Source organism: Gallus gallus, chromosome 10 (assembly GCF_016699485.2).
Source record: "Gallus gallus isolate bGalGal1 chromosome 10, bGalGal1.mat.broiler.GRCg7b, whole genome shotgun sequence".
Lineage (NCBI taxonomy): Eukaryota > Metazoa > Chordata > Aves > Galliformes > Phasianidae > Gallus > Gallus gallus.
The window spans coordinates 18,696,234-18,702,062 of record NC_052541.1 but is presented as its reverse complement, the minus strand read 5'-3'; positions in this window follow the sequence as shown (position 1 = coordinate 18,702,062).

Below are 5,829 nucleotides of genomic sequence, written 5' to 3'. Positions count from 1 at the left end.
CGGCCCGCGGCGGGGCCGCACCATGGGGGAAGGCGGCGGCGGAGGGGATGGGGAGCGCCCAGCGGGGAGGGCATAGGCGGGGGGCATAGGGGGGGCTCAGGGAGCCATGGGGACGGGGGGGCCGAGGCGGGGGGGCAGCGCCCGGGCATAAAACGGGGGAGGAAAAAGAAAGGGGGAGGGGGGCGTCCCCGGCGGCGAAAAAAAAAAAAAACGACGGGTGGGGAGAAATTAAAAGGAGGCGGCGATGAGAAAGGTGGAAAAACACGGTAATGGGGGAGGAAAAGCGGGGGAAAAAATCCTCAAAAATAACAACAAAAACAACGCGGAAGCAAAAAACACACGCAAAAAAAAAATCAAAACGCGATAAAAAGTAAAACGAGAAAAAAAAATGAAAAAAGGCGAAAAAAAAAACCAACCAAAACCCCCAGAAAAGCGAGATCAGAATGAAGAAAAGGAGAAGCCCGTTGAGAACGCCGCTCAGCTCAGCGCAGCGCCGCTCAGCTCAGCACACGCAGCCCGTCGTATCCCGGAGGCTCCGCTCCGCTCCGCTCCTCTCCTCTCCTCTCCTCGCGCTCCGCTGCGCTGCGCCGCGCGGCCGCCCCGGGGCCGCCGCTGCCGCGCTCCCTGGCGCCCGCCCTCGCGCAGCTTTTGTGTGGCCGCGGCGCGCACGCAGGGCCCCTCGCGAGCGGCGGCGCGATTGGCTGCCGCCCATCATGTGCCAGTCTAGACACTTTGGCGGCTCCGCGCGGCACCGATTGTTGCGCAAACAGCGGCTCGGGTTGCCGGGCTCTTAAAGGCGCCGCGCGCAGCACCGCGGCGTTCCCCGCGGCGGCCGCGAGGGGAAAGTAGGTCACGGCGGCGCCGCGGCGGCGAAGGGGTTAAGGCCGCTCCCCCCGCAGGAGACGCCGCGGCGGGACACGCCCCCGCGATGTATCAACTTGTCCGCCGTGGCAAAAGTTCAGGCCCGGAGCGCTCCCGTTGGTCAACTACCGCGTGACGCGCGCCGCCGCCGCTTTCTATTGGCCCGGCCGCCGCGCCGGCCCCGCCCCCTCCGCGCGGAGCGGCGTGCCTGTGAATGAACGGCGCCCGGCGGCGCCGCGCTGGGTCCCTGCGCCCGGCCGTGCCGTGCGGTGCGGTGCGGTGCGGTGCGGTGCGGTGCGGTGCCGTGCCGCTGGGACGGGCTGCGGGCGGCAGTGGGTGCAGAGCGGGGGGTTTCAAAGGGATGCAGAGAGATACAGAAGGTTGCGAAGGGATGCGAGGGGTTTCAGTGGGATGCAGTGACGTGCGAAGGGACGCCGAGGGTTGCAGTGCGGCGCGAAGGGATACAAAGGGTTGCAATGCAATACGAGGGGATGCAAACGGTTGCAAAGGGATGCAAGGGGTTTCAATGGGATGCAAAGGGTTGCAAAGGGATGCCGAGAGTTGCAAACGGTCGCGGAGGACTGCAGTGAGATGCAAAGGGACGCAAGGAATTGCAATGGGAAGGAGAAGGTTGCAATGGGATACGACGGGATGCAAAAGGTCGCGAAGGGATGCTAAAGTCGTTTCCCATCCCTGTCCTTGGGGGTTTGGAACGTGTGTTTGCTCCCTGCCCATTTCCCCCCACTTTAACACCGCGGCACCCTGCAGGCACGGCGCAGCGCGGTGGCGGCACGGGGCCGGTGCTGTGCTGGGACGGCAGTGCCCGCCCGCCCCCGTACGCACGCAGCCGCACGGAGCAGCCCGCAGCGCAGCGCTGCCGGCGTTTGTTCACGCGCGTTTAGGGCTGAACGTTCGGAGCGTCCCAATCCGGGCGCTCCTTTTGCTCCGAGAGACCACGGGGACGAGCGGGGAGGAGAGCAGCGCAGCTTCATGCTGCACCGAGAAGGGGGCGGGGGGGGGAGGGAGCGGGGGGGAGAAAACCCCAATTCCCCCAACGCTGCCTCTCCGCGGCCCTGAAATCCACGTGAACGGGTTAATGGGAACTCCCCGGGCCCGTCCCACGGCACCTCCCGCGGGTGCGGAGCGCTGACTCACACTTTCCAGCGCTGCGGCGCTCCGCGGGGGGGAGCGGTGGCACTGAGCGCCCGGGGCCGTTCTCACGTGTGCGTGGGGCACGGAACGGCGCTTCGGCAGAACCGGGGGTTGTCGGGTTGTTTGGCAGCGACCTACCGGTATCTGATGGGTTGTTGGGGAAGGGCTCGGGGCGCAACCCGGAGTTGGAGGCGCAGAGGTACGATCATTTCCCAGCAGGCTCTCACCTGCGGGTGGTGGCACCATCCAAAGTGCTGCTGGAGCCAGGAGGGGAGCCAGGCGTGCGGCGGGGACACTGGGATATGGGGATGTGGGGATGTGGGGATACAGGGACATGGGGACGGTTGGATTAGATGATCTCGGTGGCCTTTTCCAATCTTAATGGTTCTGAGATTCTGTGGGAACGTGGGGATATGGCTTCTCACATCAAGAAGACCCTGGGAGTTCAAGGGGATTGCAGGTGCATTTCTCTAAATCACTTCTGGGCCGATGTGTGTCAGTAATTCAGCAGTACTCAGGGAAAGAGCCCCACTTGAAGCCCAGGGAGGAAGGCACCCCCAGGATGTGGGGTATCGGGGTCAGGTTCTGCTCAGGGACTGAACCTGCAGGTCTGTGCCCTTACAGTACGGGATTACCCATGTGCTGCTGCTCTTGTTTCATAGGAAAACAAACCCAAACCAGACCTGATGCAACCCAGGGCAAGCACTGGGATCTCAGGCTGTGTAGAACAGAAATGCGTTCATCTGAATCCAGTGCCAAAATCTTCTCATCAGTACAAACCAGGACGAGAGCAGCTCAGAAGCACAGATAGCACAGAGATGGACATTCACACTTTTCTCCCTTAGAAAAACACACAGTGATCCAAAACGCATCCTGACCAGGACATTTCCTTGCTGTCTACAGCAGGCTGTGTGCAAAGAGACATTTGGGGTTATCATGGCGCAGCACAACGCAGCCAGGGAGAAGCTGTGGATGCCCAATGGGAGCTGTTGGCTTCTGGCTTTGCTGGGGACTTATTTCCTACATGGGTCCTATGTGGGACTCAACAATGAAATGCAGATGCTGATTCCTCCTAATTCACCAGAGCTCCCAGGGTCTGTCCTGATGCCATTGACAGAGATTTTCAATGTACTTTTGCACTCACAACCTTATAAAATGGGGCATGGGGGCGGAGAAGATGAAGACAGGCTGCCCAGAGCTGCGGGTGCCCCATCCCCACAGTGCCTGAGGCCACAGATGGGTGCTGGGCAGCCTGAGCTGTGGGGGCAGCCACCCATGGCAAGGGGTGGGCATTCGGGGCTTTGAGATTCCCTCCCACCCAACCATTCCACGATTCTGTGATTCTCTGAAGACGTGGGCACAGCTCAAGGCCCTGCAGTGAAAGCACTTCTGGGGTTTCCAAGCCCAAGGGAGCTCAAAGCATCTCCCTCGGCCTCACTTTTCACAGGCAGCACAGCAGAGCCAGCCATAAGACGTCTGTCCTGTCCCGGCTGCGGGAGCCTGGCACTATCACATCAACCAGATGCTCTGTTCCAATAGGAAGGGAATTGCAGCCTCCCTCGTCCACCAGGGGATCCATCGCAAACCCTCACCACCCATAACAAACACAGGGGTTTGGCCTTTTTATCAGCATTTGTTCAGCAGCCTGTGGAGACAGTCTGCCTCGCCGGACTCCTTTCCAGGCAGATAACGCCCAGTTCTGACAGCGCCCTGTGCTGTTGTTTTGGCTCAGAGTTGGGGAATTGCCCTTTTCGAGCCGGGTCTGTCCGAGGAAGAAAAGCAGCCGACGTCACTGAGTGATGTGCCAAGCGCAGCACCCTTAAAAAATAGCTCTCTCCCCATCCCTATCCATATCTACCCATTGCATTTGCAAACGCCAAACTGGAAGCTCCCCGGGAGGGGAGGATTAAACCGGGATTATTGCATTCAGAGCCGGTTCGGAAAAGAGGGAGTAGGGGTGGATATATATATATCTATATCTATATCAAAATGGCTTTAATTAACTGCGGAGGGTTTGTTGTGTCCGGCGGTGCTCTCCTAGCAGCGGGAGCTAAATGTGCCGCGGGCAGGACGGGAGGAAGGCTAGGTTGAGGAAGACATCAAAGCAGATCTGAGAAAGGTCAGATATAAATGGCAACCTGTCCGCTTTGCGAGGGTTCGCTCTTCTATTTACGATGGTGTTTTCTGGGAAGAGCCGCTCGGAGCCAACTGGGGCAGGCTTGTAAAAAGATAATTTTTCTCCCTTAGAAAACACACAGGCAGACAGACAGACAGACGGGGCTTCTGGCTCTTCTCCCTCCCCGGGATCTGCTGCCCTGGGCAATTTGTTCTGTTGCAGCAGCCCTGTGACCGGCGTCTGGGCTGCTCAGAGCAGACGCCGGCGCTCCGGCAAAGAGCTGCTCACCGCAGCGTGGGGAAATGTTTTCTGCAGTGGTGCAGCAGCGTCTTAAAGAGCAGCACTGTTATTTCGCAGTCGTCTCCAATAATAACCCGGCGAGAGCAGCCACAAAGCACAGGAGCGAAGCTGCTGCCGCCGACTGAAAGTTTAAGGAAGGAGGAACAGAAGTGGGAAGAGAATAGAAATAGGGACTGAGTCATGGGCTGAAGGCAGCGAGGGCACAAAAAGGCTTCCAGAGAGTGTCTGTGGGACGGTGCAGTCCGGAGCCTCCCCAGATGTCTGCAGCCTCAAAATGGGGATGTGAGAATCATTGGGGCAGAAGGGAGAGTGTCTGCTCTGCTCTGCATCTGGACCAGGGGCGCTCATTGCTGAAATGCACAAGTGCAGCTCTTTTGGTGCTGAAACTCTCTTTGAGTGTGGCTGCATCGGGACCTGCAGGGTTTGCGTGTGCAGAAGGGCACGGTGGGGTGGGGGCTGCAGAGGTGTCCACAGCTCCCCAGCAGCCCATCCCATCACGAGCCAGGATGCGAATGAGCAGGTGGAGTGCTGGAGCTGGCTGTGATGCCTGATGGAACCCAACTGCGTGTGTTGTCAGTGGGGATCAGCTCCTTGTATTATCTAATGAGTGAGTGGTGACGGACCTACGCCAGTCAGATCATAGAATCATGGAATTGTTTGAGTAGGAAGGGACCTTTAAAGGCCACCTGGTCCATCTCCCCTGCAGTGAACTGGGACACCCACTGCTCCATCAGGTGCTCAGAACCCGTCCAGCCGACTCTGAACAGAGTGAGCTGAGCTGAGGGTGCAGAGGTGCAGAACACCTTGGGGTCCCCGCAGCCATTGTCCCACTTTCTAAGGGACTGTGTCACTCTGCCCTGAGTTCCACCCAGCCCTGGGGCAAAGGATGGCTGCTGTTGAACAGCATCTACCAGCAAGAGTCATTTGGGAGGAAAGAGAATATACCACACTGCACAAAAATCATTGGTCTCCAAAGCCAGGTTAGGGCATCGCTGTCCTCCTCCAACTCCCCTCGCTGTGACACGGGCTGGGTGACAGTGACAGTGACACCAACAGCCCCACTATTAAACATATAGGACCGGGGGATGGCACGCACCATCCTACTGCCCATTATTGATACCACCATTAGCCCAACAACAAAGGTCTCTCTTGAAGCCATAAAGCAAGGGCGGCATGTTTATGAGCTGAGGTTTCCTCCTTTTTTTCTCTTTTTTTTTTTTTTCCCCTTTCTTCTTCTTTATGGCCTTATCCACAAATGCTGAGAGCCAGAGGGAATTATTTGTTACTTACATTAAAGCAAGCAGCCATCAGACCACAGCGCTGCAGCCACTCCCCGTATCATTATTTTCTCCTCCTGGCTTTATATGAAGTTCGTTATTAAACCTTAGCTAACAGACATC